Source organism: Apis mellifera, linkage group LG1 (assembly GCF_003254395.2).
Source record: "Apis mellifera strain DH4 linkage group LG1, Amel_HAv3.1, whole genome shotgun sequence".
Taxonomy (NCBI): Eukaryota; Metazoa; Arthropoda; class Insecta; order Hymenoptera; family Apidae; genus Apis; species Apis mellifera.
Window position 1 is genome coordinate 26,143,978 of NC_037638.1, and position 21,267 is coordinate 26,165,244.

The 21,267-nt window shown below is 31.8% G+C and overlaps 1 protein-coding gene across 2 annotated transcripts in view; it reads right to left on the reverse strand.

Annotated features, from left to right (window-relative positions):
* LOC410755 (tyramine receptor-like) overlaps positions 1-21,267 on the reverse strand; it is an 81,079-nt gene that overhangs the window by 50,505 nt on the left and 9,307 nt on the right. The window contains exon 2 of one of the 2 annotated variants that reach the window (XM_006571623.3): positions 13,105-13,292. The exons of the other annotated variant lie outside the window; for it this stretch is intronic. The gene's annotated coding sequence lies outside the window, so the exon portion shown is untranslated. The remainder of the gene's footprint in view (positions 1-13,104; positions 13,293-21,267) is intronic. 2 annotated transcript variants of the gene reach the window in all.

Genomic DNA, 21,267 nt, shown 5'->3' on the forward strand with positions numbered 1-21,267 from the left:
TAAGCTATGCAAATTGTGGGTATTCGATGTGTATATATATATATATATATATATATATATATATATACGTATAGAGAAAGTTTTCGAGAAAGTTTTTCACGAGTGTTCGACACTTCTATCGATCAAACTTTGCCTAACACGGTTTTGTATAAACCCCACGTTGGTGGTATAACGTGCTACATAATTGAAGATGATCCATCTCTCTGCTCCCATTAAATACGGATCCAATCTTTACCTTAACCAACCAATTGTTCGGCAAATATTGTTTGTTGCCTTCGATAACCCGATAAAGATTCGAGCGAAGCGTCGTTCGCCGATTTTTTTTTTCTTTTCTTTTCTAAAAATCGAAATGAATCCTCTCTCGAGAATCCCCGTCGAACGATTATGAATTCTATCCTTCGAGGGGCGAAAGAATCGGGACGTTGAAATTGGACGCCCGGTTAAATCACCCGAACGATTTCTTTTCCCGCGATTTAAATTTAAGAGTAAATATCCGATGAAAGGATTCCATTTGTACTTCCAAAGTGGTTATATGGCGCTTTCCTATCATCAAGTATTCATGCGCCTTCAACTTAAACGATAGAAACTACAACTGAGGAGGGGGACAGACAGGCCGTTAATTGCCATCGGATATTTACATTACAAACATTTTCTCGGATCGATCCATCGATAAATGATATTATTATTATATCGTATATAGTGTCGTCGACTTGTTGATCGAAGGAGGAGGGGGAAAAATTGGAAGAAAGAAAGGGAAGTTTGAAGTATCGATCCTCTCTTTTGAAAATCATCCATGTCAATCCATTAAATTAAACGATTAAACGAGCATCGGATTCGATGGGTTGGAAAGATCGAACGAATTTGTGTTTTAACGTCGTTTTTTAATAATCGTTGCAAACAAGTTTTTCAAAATCAACTCAACGTGTCCTTTTAAAAATGATCCATGAATGGATTTATTAAATTTTATAAACGCATTTGAAATCGATACAGATTGTATTTTTATCGGTTAACGTGATCGAAAATGCTTCTCGTTTTAGAGCGTAATCGTTGCAAAAAGAAGGAGGAGGAAAAAAAAAAAGAAGAAAAAACGTTTCAACAACGTTGATACCCTTCACAAAATGATCCATGGAATGGTACTCTAACCTTTCGTAGACGAGTACCCTCCTCTCCGATTTTCTGCGGATATACGAGATATATTTTTTGCGGAGGAAAGGAACAACAAATTCGAAAAATATCTAAATATCAGGAATAAAGAAAAAACAGCTGGAATTATTTCAAATTTGTTTTCAAAATGTTTCATCATTGGGGGAGAGTTGAAAAAAAAAAAACTTAATTTAATATTGCTCGATTGTAACTTTCATGATCCGCAAAGGATTAAGTTAAAAGGATTAAGTAAATCATGTATGGATCGAAAGAATAAATCCATAAAATGGTTTATCGATTAATCCTCCTTTTTCATAATCGAAAAATGGCAAACGTATCTATAGTATGTATAAATCTCGTTTCTAATGAAGCTTTTTAAACCTTCGTTTATTGAGTTTATAACTTGATTAATTATAATAGTTGTCTGTAGCAAAAGCAATAACTTTTTTCTTTTTTTTTCTGTAATTTTCGTTGGATAGAAAAATATAAATATGCAATGCATAAAATATAATCATTGCAACAGTAGTTAAGATTTGACGGAAAGAAAATCGATCCGAAACTTTTGCACGAAAGCCACGATTGTTTCCGTGAAATGAGATGCACTCGTGTGCACAGATATACGAAGAATGTCATCGTTGCGATATACATATATATGTAAAACACATATATGAAAAGTTGGATGTGAGAGCAAAAATTTAAACAAAATTGCAATCTCGAAATGCTTTTTTTTTTTTTTTTCCTTGGATATCTGGTTATCCATGATAAAACGTGTCAAAACGTGTCATTCGCGAAACCGAGAAGATTTTTAATTTTACACGTTGATCTCGTTTGAATCTTTTTTTTTTTTTTGAAAAAAGAGAAAGAAGAGTTAATTTTTGTCGATTCGTTTGATGAAGCGAGAAATGAGGACTGTGTGAAAATATTACGACTCAAAGAATCTGTTATAATTGAACATGGCCGAAGGCGAACTCGTAAAATTTCTATCTTTGTTTATTTATCATTAGAGTTTTTCTAATTGTAATTGGAAATAAAACAGCAAGGATTTTATCAGAGATTCATTGTTTACCTTTAATAAAGTATAATTAAGAATTAATAGCGTGAAAAAGTTTCTTAAAATTTTTTCTTCATTCCAGAGCCGACTTTAAAATTCAGATTTTTAGCTTAAAGTTGACGCAACGCCGTGGCAAAAGCTGTTTCATTTTAAACAGGACAATGAACGCTCGAGCTTACATTTTAATGTCTCTCTCTCTCTTTGGAAAGGAGAGACACCATCGCCTTTATTTCGAGAAGCAAAGATTTCCAAGCAAAGATCGCATCTTATTATCGGTTTCAAAATCTTAAATATTTTCTTAGACGAAACTTATATAATGGAAATAAATTCGTTAAATTCGTTAACGAAACGAGTTTATTTCTTATCGAGAATCATCTCATCCCCTACGAAAGATACCCCTCTTAAAAAAATAAATAAAATATCCTTGCACCTGCGACACTCGTTTATCATCGAACGATAATAAATCAAGATAAATTATCTTAATCTTCCGTTTACTCTTGTCCTTAGAAATTTATTAAAATAACAGATTTATCATAAACGTTAAAGTTTGACATTAATATATCCCGAAAGGGGATCGAATTGATAATTGATAAAACTCTTATTATTTTAACATTTTTTTTTTTTTTTTCGGTAACGCGGCGAGGAAAGCGTTGAAAGCAGGATAGTACGCGGTTGCATGAAATAAAAACACGGAGGAGGAAGAGGTGGAGGAAGTTAATTTTATGGGAGATGGGGATTATGTTAAATTAATCCGTCAGGCAAATGTAATCAAAGGGAGGGAAGATAAAAGAAAAGCATACTAATTCGACCGGGTTGATGCGATTCGCTAATTTTACGCAACGAGAAGCCCTGTGCTTCGTTCAATGTCCCTGTGTAATGAATGGAAGGCTTCGAGGAAGGTGTGCCACAAATTAGAATGGACGTTACACCCTATCTAAAGACTTGTAATTATCACTCTGAGCTGTTAATTCTTAGCGAGAAGATTTTTATATATATTAAGATTATCTTATTATATATATGTATATATTTGTTATCGACGAAAAAATTTAATATTTAATTTATAAACAATAGATTTTTACTGATTTTTTTCTTATACGTGAAGCTTTAATAAGATTCGTCAAAGGAACGGAGAATTTCGAGTGCTGATGATTTGACGGTATGAGTTAAAAAAGGAAAAAAAAAAAGAGATAGAAAAAATGGAAAGGAATATAGTTTGAATTTTTTATATCTGATAGATTTATTAGAGACAGTTTTCGTTGTATCGTTAGGTCAGCGTTTTATTTTTATCAGTAACGATATTTTATGCGTAGTGAACGATATTTCATTGTTTTATTTAATTCATATTCATTCGAATGGAACGGTTTCACGGATCGCAGAATTTGTTAAATTAAATTACTTTGAAACATCCTAGAAGCCTATAATTCTTCATCAATGAATTGTGAATTTTTATTATATATATTTTTAAATGTTTTTTCATATTACGTGTTTTATATATTTTATGTAAATTACGTAAATATAAGAAAGAAATTTAAAATGACTTCTAAATCAATTCAGATTTTCGCATATTAATAATAAATTCGTTTATTTATTATACGAATAATATTTCTATTAAATATATTTATCGCGATATATTCATCTTAAAAATCGATTAAATTAATTCTATTAAAATTAGGAAAATTTTGAATCATTATAATTCCAAAGATAACGAATCAAGGAAAAAGAAATCATATTTTTTAACTTACTTCAAACCTAATCGATTCTATTAAAATTAAAAAAACTTTGAACATTTATAACTTCGAAAATAACGACTCGCGATCAACGAACGAGAAATCATTAGAAGCGTGAAACCTTGCTCTTTAAAACGCTTTTTGAATCGTTTCGATCCGACTTCCGGTTGCCGAGATATCTTTTTGCAAAGAAAAGAATGATTTTTAATAATCTAGTTTAAATCTAACGAATCGTATTGAAATTAGAAAAACTTTGAACACCCATAACTTCGAGAATAACGACTCGTGGTCAACGAACGAGAGATCGTTAGAAGCGCGAAACCTTGCTCTTTAAAACGCTTTTTGAATCGTCTCGATACGACTTCCAGTTACCGAAATATCTTCTTGCAAAGAAAAGAATGATTTTTAATAATCTAGTTTAAATCTAACGAATCGTATTAAAATTAGAAAAACTTTGAATCGTTATAACTTCGAAAATAATAACTTCCGGCTAACGAACGAGAAATCGTTAGAAGCGCCGAAGCCTGCTCTTTAAAACGCTTTTTGAATCGTCTCGATCCGACTTCCGGTTACCGAGATATCTTCTTGCAAAGAAAAGAATGATTTTTAATAATCTAGTTTAAATCTAACGAATCGAATTAAAATTAGAAAAACTTTGCATCATTATAACTTCGAAAATAATAACTTCCGGTCAACGAACGAGAGATCATTAGAAGCGCGGAAGCTTGCTCTTTAAAACGCTTTTTGAATCGTCTCGATCCGACTTCCGGTTGCCGAGATATCGTCGCGTAAAGAAAAGGGTAATTTTTAATCTATTACTATCCTCGTCCTTGTCGCATACTCGGGCCTCTCGCTCGCGCCTCGTCTCACTGTCCTATCTCAAGTTCCAGACAAGCGACAGACGCGATTCCTAGAAATAGTACTCGCCTTCAGGAAAAAGTGGAAGGCCGATGAGTCACGGTTCCGTTCATAAACCCTGTGCATTATGAACGATACGGAAACTTCGAACCCTCGTATCTCGCTAACCGATCGAGATATCGAGATAAATCAAAAAAGGAATTCACCGACATGATTTTCTCTATTCTCTAAATTGGACGAATACATTGCACAACCACATTAAATCACATTAAAATTTTATAATTATTATCGAATAGTTTCAGATTAATTTTCTTCGAGCACGCGAATACACAAATATTACTCTTCGTCGTGCAAAATTTCTAATTTTGACAAAATATATTCATACATATAAAACATAGAAGAACTTTAATTAACTACGGGCAGAGAAATATCTAGAATAACTAGATCCTAACGAATAATAGAAGAGTTGGAACAAATTGTATTTGTTCGGGTGGAAGCGTAGCAATCTTTATTCGTTCAGGAATATCGAAAACATTATCAAACGATCAAAGGATAAAAAGGGAAATGGAGATTTCAAAGGAATTCGCAGCTATTTCCTTGTTTCCCCCCATTCTGGGAGAAATCGACAATGCAAAAATTGGTCGGCGTTTCATTTTGGATATATAATATGCTCGGTCAATGTATCATTCCAATAAATAACGCAAGTTTAACGCAAGTCGTTGGCGCAAAGGAAATTCGCGTTCTCGACGAGAATCTTCAAGTCAAACATCATGGCTTTACTCAGGAACGCTTTATATACGAAATCTTAATTATAACTTTCGATTCGAATTACAGGTGTGATTGTAATAAGAGATCGTTTCTTTTAAAGTTAATCCTTATTGGTAGATTTTTATTAAAGAAAAGGAAAAAAAAGAATCTTCAAGCCGAGAATACATGAAAGACAAATTTAAAGTTTGATTACAGTTATTCAAAGTTGAATTAAAAATCGTATTACGAATTTTAATTAACACTTACATAAGCTGCTTGGAAATTTTTATTGGAAAGTCGTAATTACGCGATACTATTTTTCTATCCTTTAACAAAGTTGTTTAAAAACTTTTACAGTTTTTATTTTCATCCACCCACCTATCAGGAAGCGAAATTCTCTCCCGTTTTTAATTATTATTTATTTATTTTTCTCTGTTCCCGCAAGGATTGCACACACACACATTACAGACGGAATCGTAAAAATTATCACACGCGTCATCGGGAAATGAACAATAAAAGCGGATCCGCGCAAATTAGAACGTCGTCTCGGGATTAAAATATTCGTGGCCGAATAAATTTGCAATCGAGCAGTTACTAATTTGCGATTTCCATCCCTCCACTTTGCCACGAAAGCGTTGCACCTTATAATTCAGCCTGTACACGTACCAACTTATAGCCGCTATGGCTACGGCAACCTACCCCATTGTACTGCTCATCTTAATTGGTCAGTTCAACCAGTTCGCATCCTCAACCTTCGCCTATCTACCTAAATTTTGAATTCATACAGTGTCACGCGACTTGTACGCTATATACTATGTGTACGGAATATAACTCAGTTCCACGTAGTAAATATTCTAATCTATCCCCACTCTGACACTCCGCCTTTGTTAACAAGAATTAGAACGAGCTTAGAACGAGGATGGACTTCGAATGGATGAACGTTAAACGCGTTCGCTTTGACCAAAAAACTTAATTTACTCTCGAATCTTAACAACGTCCCTTTCTTTCGAAAACTATTAATGGATGAATGTTAAATACGTTTGATTAAAAAATTTAATTTACTCTCGAATCAAAGGTACACTCGATTAACGAGCAAAACAATATTTATATGTAAAATAAATCATCAATATGTATTTATTAATCGATCCAATTTCAATCTTTTCTTTGTAACAATTTCATCAAACCAGTTATTTAAAAACATCCCTTCCTTTCGAAAATTGTGAATGGATGAACGTTAAACATATTCGACCAAAAAATTTAATTTACTTTTGAATCAAAAGTACACTCAATTAACGAGCAAAACAATATTTATATGTAAAATAAATTATCAATATATATAATATATATATTGATTTTTCATTTATCAATTTCAATCTTTTCCTTGTAAAAATTCCATCAAACCAATTACTTAAAAAAGTCTCTTTCTTTCAAAAATTGTGAATGGATGAATGTTAAACACGTTCGACTAAAAAATTTAATCTACTTTCAAATCAAAGATACTCAATTAACGAGCAAAACAATATTTATATATAAAATAAATTATCAATATATATATATTAATTTTTCGATATCAATTTCAATCTTTTCCTTGTAACAATTCCATCAAACCAATTACTTAAAGACGTCCCTTTCTTTCGAAAATTGTGAATGGATGAATGTTAAATACGTTCGACTAACAAATTTAATCTACTCTCGAATCAAAGGTACACTCGATTAACGAACAAAACAATTTATTTATATGTATATATAAAATAAATCATCAATATATATATATATATATATATATATATATATATATATATATATATACATATATTAATTGATCCAATTTCAATCTTTTCCTTGTAAAAATTCCATCAAAATTCCAATTACTTAAAAACGTTCCTTTCTTTCGAAAATTGTGAATGGATGAACATTAAACATATTCGACAAAAAAAAACTTAATTTACTCTCGAATCAAAGATATACTCAATTAACAAGCAAAACAATACTTATATGTATATGTAAAATAAATTATCAATATATATATATATATATATATATATATATATATATATATATATATATTGATTTTTCGATTGAATGCTATTGCCAATTTTCAAAATTTCCAACAATCTTTTCCTTGTAACAATTCCATTAAATTACTTAAAAACGTCTCTTTCTTTCGAAAACTATGAATGGATAAACGTTCGATCAAAAAACTTAATTTACTCTCGAATCAAAGGCACACTCGATTAATGAGCAAAACAATATTTATATGTATATGTAAAATAAATTATCAATATATATATATATTGATTTTTCGATCCAATTTCAATCTTTTCCTTGTAACAATTCCATCAAACCAATTACTTAAAAACGTTCTTTTCTTCCGAAAACTGTGAATGGATGAACACATTCGAATACAAAAAACTTAATTTACTCTCGAATCAAAGATACACTCAATTAATATATTGATTTTTCGATCCAATTTTTCCTTGTAACAATTCCATCAAACTCCAAGTTACTTAAAAACGTCCCTTCCCGAAACGAAAGCATCTATATGGACATTTATACGGGGCGAGACATCACCGACATTCTCGCTTTCGTACAGGAAATATATACGGTTTCTCGCGGGAGCATTAAAGCTAGTAAACTAGCCGCAACGAGCAATAACTTAACGTCCGGGCCATGGCGTATATAATGGCCATAAAAACGCCGACGCCCGCCCACCCCCCACGTCGCCAATTTAGATTTACAAAATAATTTTGCGCGGATGTTTAACGCGCGGACAAAAATTGCATTTCCTCCGCGGATTATTTCGCCCGCGGAATTTCGCGCGGAAATGAATTCGGCGAACGATCGCGTATTTCGTAAAATATTTATTTTACTCGATGCTTGTTGTTGCCCAATAACGAGCGATGCTTGAAATGATATAATCCCAGGAATATCGTAAAATTGTCGTAAAGACTCGAGAAACGTGTTTCGATGTTTATCACGTTGCGACGAGATGTAAGATGGTAAATTGAGTTGGCTACTTTTTTCAAACAGTCATTTATCAAACAGGATGTAAAAGCGTTACGAATAATTTTGAACTTTCATCCATCCGTTGTATCAATTAGTATGGAAAATTAAGGACGAGTAATGTTATTTCCATAATGAACGTTAAAAAGTGTGCATAATGTGTGTTGCACGGATTATTTGTCCTTCTTAAAAATTCACTCTTCGTCTACTTTTTTCTTCTAATTTGTCATTCTTCTTTTCTTTTTGCTACATTTTTTTTCCATTAGAAAACGAACAATTTATTATGCGTGCACGGAGAGAGATTCAACGAGGAATAATTTTTGTTAACAAAGTTTCGAGGAACAAAAGCAAACACGAATCATCTGAACGAATTTTCATAACTGGAATTTTATAATATTTGCACGAGTTTTCGCAAAAGTTCAACGATGAAATGTTTCAATTGCTGGAATCGTTTTCGATACGAATTTAGCACCTTTTAAGGTGAAGTTACGATATCAAACCGTTATAATATAGTGAAGTAATTATCGACTGAAAAACGGAACGATATCAAGCAAATGAGGAAAAACTCTTGTGTAACTTATAATTTGTAATATTGGCAATGCTTGAATAAATTAATTAAGTAATATTAACACTTTGTTATTGTACATATATATCTATATTAATTTGACATTTTAAGTTTACCAATAAAATTTTGTCAATATTAAGAATTGCTTCCTGCTCAACACACTTTTGGACAATTTCTTAAACTAATTCTTTCGACTATCCTAGTTTTCCCTCCGTAAACAACATGCTACTTATTCCTCGTTTAGCGTAGCAAGAATCTCTTCTTGCCTTGCATCCCTGTTTCCTGTCCCCTGGCAGTCGTTCTACTTTTTTTCCCCTCATTTTTATTGCTAATTACGAACGAGCTGTTTCAGGATTTGGGTCATCCACTCAACTTCTGCTTGTTAGGACCGAGGCGAAGATGCACCATCGGATACTGGCAGAATTCGTCCATTTTCTTTTTTCTACTCTTCTCCCATTTCCATGTTCTACGTGGATTGCGCTAGTTAATAATCATTCGTTTATTCGTGTATATTCGTGTTATATATGTATCTTTTTTTAAAAGTTAGAAAATTCGTTCGTTCGTGGAATCAATTGATAAAATATTCCAAAATTATTTATTCGAACTTTAATGACTTTCAACCATCTATTCCATTCTTCATTTCTGATCTGATTTCAATCTGATGTCAAATGTCTTCCAAAAAACTTTGCTTTCTATGAGAGACTCTTTCCTTTTCTATTATTGTTACGAAATTGTTACGAATAATCGATGAAATTCCTCGACGAAATCTTTTAAAAATCATTTATTCGAAATCATTTATTCTAATAGCTTCCAACATCTATTCCATTCTACTTTTGATCCGATTTCAAATCAGAATCAGCTTCAAATAATTCTCTTTGTCTTCGAAGAAACGTTTTCCACGCAATTCATTCTCTTTTTATTGCATTGAAGTTACGAATTTTTACGAATAATCGAAATTTCTTAAAAATCATTTATTCGAACTCTAATAACTTTCAATAGATCAAACATCTACTCCATTCTATTTTTGATCCGATTTCAAATCAGAGTCAGCTTCAAGTAATTCTCTTTGTCTTCCAAGAAACGTTTTCCATGCAATTCATTCCCTTTTTATTAAATTACGAATTTTTCCGAATAATCGGTGAAATTCCTCGACGAAATCTCTTAAAAATCATTTATTAAAATCTGATGTCAGCTTCGAATGTCTAATTCTGTGTCTTCAAAGAAACTTTGCTTTCTATGTGAGACTCTTTCCCTTTCTATTACGAAATTGTTACGAATTCTTACGAATAGTAGGCGAAATTCTTTAAAAATCATTTATTCGAACTCTAATAGCTTCCAACGATCAAACATCTATTCCATTCTTCATTTCTGATCTGATTTCAATCTGATGTCAAATATCTATGTCTTCGAAGAAACTTCGCTTTCTATGAGAAATTCTTTATCTTTCTATTACGAAATTCTTACGAATAATCGGCGAAATCCTTTAAAAATCATTTATTCGAACTCTAATAAATAAATCTAATAATCAAATCAGAGTCAACTTCAAGTAATTCTCTATGTCTTCGAAGAACAACGTTACAAATTCGAAATTGTTACAAATTTTTACGAATAGTAAAATCGGCGGAATTCCTGGACAAAATCCTTTTCAAAGTGAATAGCGAATTATTTTATTAAGAGTGCGACGTTATCGAGAGTTAAACCCCCTAAGTTTCAAGGACGGCGCAGGTGCGTCCATTTTCCGAGATGCATCTTCCGGTTTTATCAGGAAGTCGGTGGCCAGGCGATTCAACTTTACGAGCATCTGGTGCGAAGACTCGAAGGACGAGTGCGCCATCCACTTTTCGATTAAACGAAAGTCAAGCTTCTTCTTCGAATAACCTATATAATATATATATATATATATATATATATAGACTCGAAGAACTTGTCTATTTTACTTAAAAAGAAAATATAAATATACATATATATATATATATATATATATATATATATATATATATATATATATATACATGTATTTATAACATAGTTTGGAAATTGAAAATTTTTTCTATCATATATCTCAACCGATAAATCGTAAATTTAAGGATTAAATTCGGAGATCAGGCTGGCTGATTCGGAAGAACAATCGTATTTAATTGTTACGCGTTTGGTAGAACGCGTTCGTGTATCGATAATGTTAGAACGTTATGTAAATGGGGTCCACTGTTAAATTTAAACTGAATTATGTAGCTACGTATATACCGCCTCCTCTGTAATAGAACATGTTCGAATAACAGAGTGTTGGGATAGTTCGAGATATTCGGGTAATGGGAGTTCATGGATCATAAGAGAGAAATTTTCCCCTCGAAAGATGTATTATACGGTGAAGAATTTCTCGTTTAGAGAGATATTCGAACGTATCAATCTTTCCAACAAATTTTTCTATATATACATATTTTTTAAATTCGATCTCCATAATACTTGCATTAACGAAACCATTAATATTCGAGCAAGTGACACAACGATTTCACAACTTTCTCACTAACTTGTATCTACTCACTGTTGATGGAAATTGGATCACAAAATCAATCGTAAACTTGACATCGAAAAGTTCCAAATATCGATACTTTGAAATATAAAAGGAAGAAATATAAAATATCGTATCACGATTCTGATACAAAAATATTCGTGCGCACAAATTTCAATATATACACATACATACGAGATAACGCTAATAAATCAAAAGTGGAAAACGTTTACCTTTCATAGGGAAATTTTCCTATTCTCCTCTATTTTCGCCCTGTTCCCACGTCGTTTTCACACCCAGTTCACAAAAATGATCGCGCATTCGATCCTTCCTCCCGATAACGTCTAAATATATTTCTCCTCCTCGTCATTCATGTTCCCGCGCTACGACGATGGATCGAGGGATGGAATAAAAAGAATTAGAAAGGGAGGGAAAAAAGTCGGTGAAAAATAGGCGCGTTCACATGGATCTTTTCATTTCGTCAATCGTTTGAACGGAGTTTGAAACAGAAACTAATTTCGCATCCCGGCAGAAGTATCAAAGCGACTGGATGCGAAGTCTGTTCCGCGAGAGCACGTAACAGGCATTATCATTCGCCAAATCCTCACAAGTCACGTATTCTCTACGATGATAATGTAGTTGACAGTATTCTAGCGGGAATAGGATTTCAATGTTTCACATTGCATTTCGAATCGAGTAGATATACACACACATATATATAAATATATACATCTATGAAAATCGTATAAATAGTTTAGTTTTTCCATCGAGATTGCATTCATATATTATATTTATTCAAATAATTTACGAGTTTATTTTTAACAGATTATTTTTAACGAAACATAAAATGATGAATTTCTTTTGATAAATATAAATATTTGAAACTTTTGTTAAAATTGAAAAATTCCAGAATTTTCACTTCGAAGGAAATTATATTTCAAGTAAATATAGTTAAAGGATGTGTTTTAAAAATAAAATTTTTTTGCAATGATTTTTTAACATTTTTATAAATATTTTTATAAAATTGGAAAATTGTAAGAACGGTATGTGTTATATGACGATAAATGATATATGTTAAAGAATATATAATGTTATAATGATACATGTTAAAGAGTAAATCGTGCAAATGATGAATTTCTTTTGATAAACATTTCAATGTTAATTTGTTAAAATTGAAAAATTGTAAGAACGATCCTTGTATTCCAGAATTCTCACTTCGAAGGAAATTATGCAGAAAAAAAATGAACACACATATATATTAAAGACTACGTTTTAAAAATACCTTTTTTACAATGAATTTTTAATATTTTTTTTCTTAAATTGAAATATCCGTTAATAGCTCGACGAGATCACGTAACATGGTAGGAATAGTCAAAAGTCACGTATTTCTCGGCTTTACGTAATGAGGATGGGGAATGCAGTAGGGGAACTAGAACATTGGACGAAATGTTGATTTTTGATCACTTTTTTACTATCCGGGAAACGTTAAATCGTTGGATACCTGGATTGATCGAAGAATGTCTGCCTGTTTTTTCGAGAAGATCTGTATCTTTTTCTTGCCCTTCTCTTGTTCATATAGGCAAGGCAGGTTTTCAAACCGATCTGTCAAGTTGTGGCCAGTCCTGTTTGTACTCTCACGAGCCGGAACCGAATCGAAGCATTCTCACGAATCGATGAATCGTCCGCATTCTGCACAAAACAAAAAGATAAATGTACACTTGACTTAATGTCGTTAAAAATTTAAAACGAATACTTGTAAAATAATATACTTTAACATTTTACACACTGTCGTTATCCCGTGTCTTGATAAAGGTATCTTAAATATTTTACGTAAATTTAATAACGTCTTACATTTTCTCTCTAAGGGCTTATGTGTGCGGCGAGCGATACATAAATAAGGAAGTGCGCGAGCGTTGATACCCTTCTTCAGGTTCGAGTAATACGAATCATAATTTTTTGGTATAATATTCACGATGAAATTTAAGCTATATTTGTTTCTCAATATATATACAATTTTATTCCTGTATTATTCGTAAAATTAGAATAAATTTATTATTTTTAAGCGAGTGCATAAAAATATTAATGCACGAATCGTTAAATTACGATGGATAGCGATTTGAAAACGAAAAATCTGAAAAATTTATAGATAGAAATTTAAAAATTAGGATAAATTTATTAATTTTACATAAGCAAGTACATAGAAATATTAGTGTACGAGTCATTAAATTACGATGGATAGCGATGGAGAGTGATTCGAAAACGAAAAACCTGAAAAATCTATAAATAGATTCGAAATTTAAAAATTAGGATAAATTTATTATTTTTATATAAGCGAGTGCACAGAAATATTAAAAATTAGTGCACAAGTTACAAGTCATTAAATTACGATGGATAGATTCGAAATTTAAAACTTAGGATAAACTTATTATTTTTACATAAGTGAATGCACAGAAATATTAGTGCACAAGTCATTAAATTACGATGGATAGCATTGGAGAGCGACTCGAAGATGAAAAATCTGAAAAATCTATAGATAGAAATTTGAAATTTAAAAATTAGGATAAATTTATTAATTTTACATAGGCAAGTGCACAGAAATATTAGTGCACAAGTCATTAAATTACGATGGATAACGTTGTCGAGCAATTCGAAGACGAAAAATCTGAAAAATCTATAGATAGAAATTCGAAATTTAAAAATCGAATTGTTTAAGAAGAAAAAGAAGGAGAAAACTGTGAAACGATATATTTCGAAAAAAAAAGTAAAGTGATTCCCGTGAATATGAAATGCGGTTCAAGTCAAATACATTCTGTGAACCACGATAACGTTATGAAAGTTGCAACATTTATATATAATATATAACATAATATATACACACATATATGTATATACACATAAACGAGTGATCTCTGTCAACCAATACGAATATATGTATGTATGTATGTACACGTGTGTATAGATATTGAACGATTTTCGTGCAAATATCCAGGAATGTTATCTAAACAGACATATATATATAGCTTTTATATCATTCTCGTTGAAATTTTTTGAACGAAATTCTTTTTTTTTTCTTTTTACCAAAAATAAATATCCTCTAGTATACTTATATTTGATACCGTGTTGATCGAAATCGCGTTATTTGCGTTTAATTTGCTCCTCTTCTTGTCTTTTGATCTTCCTCCATGTTCAAATATCTTCAGTCATCGGCTCGGTTTGGTAAAATAATATTTGAAAAATGGATGGAAAACATTATATGGTAAAAAAATTTCTCGAAGTAGTGTATATCACTTTCGAATTTCCTTTGAATCGCCAACCAAATCAAAACAGAGATATTTTTCAAGATTTCACTCGCGCTTTGCGAGAGTCCAACTCAACAGAGATTCGTTTAATCGTGCCTCAAGATTTATTGCAAACTTAAGATCGTAAACAGCCCAGGTTGTGGGATGCGGGTTGAGTATAATTTACGACTGAGATAGTAATGGAAAGAAAATGAATGAAAAGCTTTTAAAAAAGTCGTTTCAGGATAATAAAAAATAAGTTCTAATATATCGATGTTAATCTGATACAAATTTTTTAACCAATTAATGCTTTTTAAAATTCTTCAACTACATCTCGATCAATGTAAAAATTTCTATGGCAAAGATGAATAAATAAAAAATATTGGATTTGGAAACGAGAGAACCAAACAGTCGAAATCTACCAACTGTTAACTGTAATTGAGAGAAAAATTGAAATTTCGAAATGTTTAGAATTATTCAAAAGTCAAAGAAGAAATGATTAAAAATCTGGATTTAAAAAAAAAAATAAAACTAGAAAATAGAAATATCGATGGATTAAAAATTTTGGATGGATAAAGACGAAAGCAGAGAGGGAGAAACGGAGAAAATTTTAGAAATAGAATTGCATATTTGTTTTTATTTATTATTTTGCAAACATTGCCCATTTATCCGCAAGCTAAAATGCATTTTTCGAAACAAATATAAACGATGCGGTATTTGGCAAACGGTTTTACATCGTTGGGATAATAGCAGGACAAGCGTGGTAGAACCGAAAAACCTAGTTTCTTTTTAAACGATAAAAAAGAAACTAGAGTAGAATCCCCACTATCAATCAGACTTGGGCCATTATCGTGTCCAACCGTATAGAATTACAAACGTTTCAATTCCGTCCCGGGAATTCAGAGGGGTTAAAATTTCCAAACATCCGAAAATCTCGTTCCACCATTGCTATTTGCCTTTTTTTTTTTTTTTTTTTTTTTTATTTATTTTCTTTTATCAAAAAACGATCGCGTTCTCGAATCGCGTTTACGTAAAATATAATATCTTTTTTTCTTTTTTTTTTTAATTTCACGTAATTTAACATCAAATTATCGATCCTTCTGTAAAAATATTTTCGCCACCTTCGAACCAACTGTTATGTTCGAATTGTTAAATAAAAAAAATTGGATCTCCCGTATCACTTTAATTATATGTAACTTGTTTGAAGAGGGGTACAAGAAGTGCAAGAAATACAGAAGTGGTGGAATTGCCCGGAGCGAGCATACGAGAGCATGTGTAATTTTCAAAAGCTCTTCTATATTTAGTTTAATGCACTCGTGTATATCGTAACGTATTCGTTGTACAATTTCACTACAAGCACGCTGCACAGGTATATTAATACTTATTATTTAAACGTACGTATTAAAGGTACGTAAAGGAGATTTGTAAAGATATATGTTATTTATTCTATATTTTCCATACATTTGTTGTACTCTCTTCTTCGTAATTTCGAGTCGCGATTGAAGAAGGAAATACTTTTAATCGATTGTATTTGAAAAAAAAAAGAAAAGAAAAAAAGAAGAGGAAAAGTAAATTGGACAGCGAAAAATATTTTTAAGAGATTTTTCAGGAAACAGAGTGGAATGTATCACAAGTCGTAGCCGGGAAAATTGTTAAGTGGAGACATTAAGGTCAGGTAAAGGTCACGTTTCATTAAATGACACGTGAGATATATTTTTTTTTTCTAGAGAAGATAATGACACACGTGATTCGATCGTGATTCGTTTCGAGGATAGATGAAAAATCTTGAGAAGAAACGACGAAAATTAATAAACGTAAATCACGAGTAATAAAAGATTCATTCGAGCTATTTTAAACTTTATATTATTTCATTTATATCGTTAATGCGAAATTCCGTTTGACAAATCACAACGTACGTGATATTTATTATCGTATCGATCGAAAATGATATCTCTTTATAGAGATCATTTATACCTCTGTATTTTCATTAATCCAGTGTACTCGATATCGAGTGTACTCATCATTTTATATAATTTTATATCACAAATATATAGAAATAAAATCTCGAAAACGAAAGCGAATTATATATCAATATTTCTCATTCTACTTAACTCGTTGAAATAAAAGTTCTTCGCACAATATGACCTGTATATATATATATATATATATATATATATATATATATATATTCGATTATGAGACATAAATTTTGAGGGAACGCAGGCAATTGCATTGAAAGCATTCGAAACTTCCATCGGAAATGATTGGAAAATGGAGGAAAAAGCCCCGAGAAGTACGTATATGTGTATATAGAAATATTTCATCCTTGTCATCTTATCGATCTACGAAAAACTTTTCAATTCCCCTTGACCCGAACCGGTAAAAACGAATATTTGGATACAAATTTTCTGCCAAAATTTTTTACTCTCTCTCTCTCTCTCTCATAAATACCTCTGCGATCTCCTGGACCTCCTTCACGACCTTGACACGATCCTCGAATAATCTTTACCATCCTTATCGTAACCTAATCTTTCTCCCCAAGATTTCTTCGAACGAAAAAGAATCGCTCCTTACTTTTCCCTTGATAAGTATTTGTTCCAATTTTATCTCGGTGTTTAACCCTGTTGATCGTATTAATGCAACCGATTAAAATTCGAAAATACATGGATGATCGATCGGGAGGAAAGGAATCGATTTCGGATTTTGTCCAATGGCGTCGTATCACGACGCGGACAAAGGTAAATCAAATTTGATCGGCACTGATCAAAATCGTTTCCCGGCTGACGTTTCGACACATCTGATCCTTTGTAGGGGCATGATGCAATTTTACGCGACATAGACCGCAAACTTCTCTTGACACGATCTCTCTCACCGTCTGGCTATCCACTTCTATATCTCTGCAATTCGTCGAAACAATATCAGTTTCCATTTGAAACAAAATTGAAAGTTAAAATTGAATTAAAACGCTATGAAATATCCCATTCGTATCCATCCATGTATCTATCTTAAATCGACGATGATAGTTGACAAAACGGCGACAATAATTGTCATTATTGATCAAGTTTCAAAGGAAGGAAGAAGATTTTTGCGATCTCGACGATGAAACGGAAAATAATTTTCTCTAAACCAAACTTTCTATTTTTATCGAGATATGAATTTTATCAAGATCGATGTCTCAAGATAACATCATCACTTTCTCAGGGGAGGGGATTATAGTTGGAATGTGGCCAAATTAAACTTGGCGAATCTCCATCAGTCCTAGAAACGATAATGTTCTATCCAACGTGGAAAAAAAAAAGGGAAAAAATTATTCTGTGCTTAATAACAGATTTCGAAGAACGATGAAGAAAGATATATCTTTGTGCTCTTCATATTCGGTTTTTCTTCTTCTTTTTTTTTCTTTTCTTTTCTAAATATTCTTCGACAAATCCCAATATCCCAATTGTTAGAAATATGATATTGGTAACGTAAGGTAACGCGGTTAGCAAAGTATACGTGTTTCGAAATAATAGGGGGCTGTTGACAGAACGAAAACGGATTCATCAAGATGAATAGAACGATAGAATACATCTCCTCCTCCGATCCTTATTGTTGGAGCACAATATCCTGTTGAGCTCTGTGATACTAAACGCTTTACAATTCAAGTCATTGTCTCGTGTTTAGATTACATCAACAACTGTTTGATACATCCATGATCGATTGAATTTGAACATTATATTTTATTTTCGATATATATATATATTTCACCTTCTCGTCTAGACGAGAGAAGGTAAAGATGAATTTTACATTTCGAATGTAAATTTAACAATGCTTTTTTTTTTTTCTTTTTTTTTTTTACGCTTTGCGCGTCATATTAATATCGAAGGGAAGGAATAATTCGATTCAAGTTATTTTCAATATATTCGTCCTATTTCGCGTCCACTTGTCTCGACAAGTGTTGTGCAGATGAATATATATATACGCACTTGGATATATCGTTAAAAATAGAGCCAATCAAAGAAATTGTACGACGTGATTCAAAGTTTAAAGATAACGTGTAAAGTGCGAGTTAGTGTTTCGAGATCTCTTATAAAAGTATCTTAAAAAATAAAACTTAAATCTATCTATTATTAATTATAAAAATGTATATATCTTTATCCGATTTCGATAAACGGTTTCGATAAGTTTCATATTAAGATTTCATTTCATGCACAAACTTACGAAAGCGAAATTCGTTTCAATTTCAAAAATGTTTCTGGAAACGTTTTCTTTATCGTTCGATTTCGAAATGTATCGAAGAAAGGATATATATATAAATCCTCTTTAATTTCTGGGATCAAATATACACGTATTGTTACTAATATTATCGAGAAAAAGAAAAAGATCTTTTGGAAGGGAATAAGTTATTATTATTGTAAAAATTTTAGATCCCAAGTGAAAAATGATCTGTACGATTAATAGTTCCGGAGATAAAAAAATGATTTATGTTTACGAGATCAGGATGAATGTTAACAATTTCTATTAATCATTGATCAAATGTCAAATTATCCTCGTCAACCATAAATTTTATTAAATTTTATGCTTCCTCTAGAATATCTTCCCTTTTTTTTTTCAATTACGCTCGTCACATCCTTCGAATATAAATATTATAAAATAATCCGAAAAAGAAGAAAAGAAAAGAAAATTCTTACTATTAATATTATACAATGGAATGACACCGTTATTTTTATTCTTTCGTTTATTCATCATTCACGAAGATTTTTAATTCATCGATCTTATCTTATTGTCCTCTGTCAATTTTCTCTATATCTTCTCTATATCTTCACTCGAGAAAAGTTAATTTTACGTGACGCTTACGCACGCGCACAAAAGCACTTTGGATCAGAAAGAGAAAAATAGACCGCGAAACATTGACAATTTTTCGAAATGGTCACTTTGAACGTCCGATAAACATCCATGAAGTGCCACCAACAGCAGCTCGCGTCCCACGTACAACATTTGACATTTTAGTCGTGAAATTGGAACGAAATCAAAGTAAGAAATTTCTCTGGTGTCGCGCGCCACCGACAAATAAAAAAAGGACAAGTTCGGGGAGTCATGGAGTAATATTTCAAAGATCTCGACAACGAGAGATTCGCCATTGGGGGTCCTCTTATCGAGTTTATTGTTTTTCTTTTTTTTTTTTTTGCCATTTCTTGGAACAGCGTGTGAGTCATTGTCCTTCGAATCTCGAGTCAAAGAGTTTAAACGATCTTTGACGAGAAAAGGATTCTCTGATATGAGAATTTTAGATAGAATATACGAAATGAAAAAATAAAATGTACGAATTGAAAAATTTATATTAAAGTAACGTAAGAAGAATAAATAAATATTTTAAATCGGATAAATTATAATTCCTACGTGCTTACAGAAATTATATAATATATAATTTCGCATTGTATTTACTTAATTAATCGAGCGTTGCAAGATATAAATATTTAATTTATCGATTGAATATTCAAGATAATTGTTAAAGAATATTTGAAATCAATTTTGCAATCATTTAATTGGGTAATAATTAAAGGAATGCCTTTCATCGAGTAAATATGTATCTAATTTCATTTTATTTTCCAATCCAACAACAGAGCTTTAAAATATGTAAATTTCAGCCGACTGGCAACCCGCCATGCGTCGACCGTTTCCGCTGCTGTTTCAATCATTTTCAGATACGTATTATTCACTTGGTTTATAGAAATTCTGCAGCGTTCCATCTCGCATCTCTATTTCAAACTTTGACAATAGTTTCATATAAAAAAACTTTCGATCTTTTTGTCTTTGAAAAGAAGCAATGATAAATATCTAACCTTCGAATTTTATTAATACCTCGATCTCTATGAAAAGATCTTTTATCTTCGAAAGCTTAAGAAGTTTTTTCAACGAAGAAAAAAAAAAAAATATTTCTTTCATCGCGTTTGATCGCGAAGAATTTTCAAAAGACCCTGCGTATTTTTAAACATTTTACGTATAGACTGAAGTAGAGCGTGGCGGGAGAGGCATTCGACCCAGAATGAGATTTTATTCCCCGGGAAAGAACAAATAGTCGTGAGAGATTCTACGCGCGATCGGGGCAGGGAACAAATCGACAAAGAGAAAGGATCTCTAGGATTCTGACATGTTGCAATTTTTCGAATGAAAGGATAACGCCAGAAAGACAAGAGAGTCGTCGAATATCCACGTACGACGCGCACCAAAAAATAAAACACCGATTGTTTTATTTTTATTAACGCACAAGAGAAATTACATTCTGAGAACTGGTGCACTGATGAATGAGAAAGGAGGGAGGGAAAGAGATGAAGAGGGAAAGGGAAGACAAAGAAAAAGAAGAAGAAGAAAGAAAGAAAATAATTCTCGTGGAAAGATTCTACCGT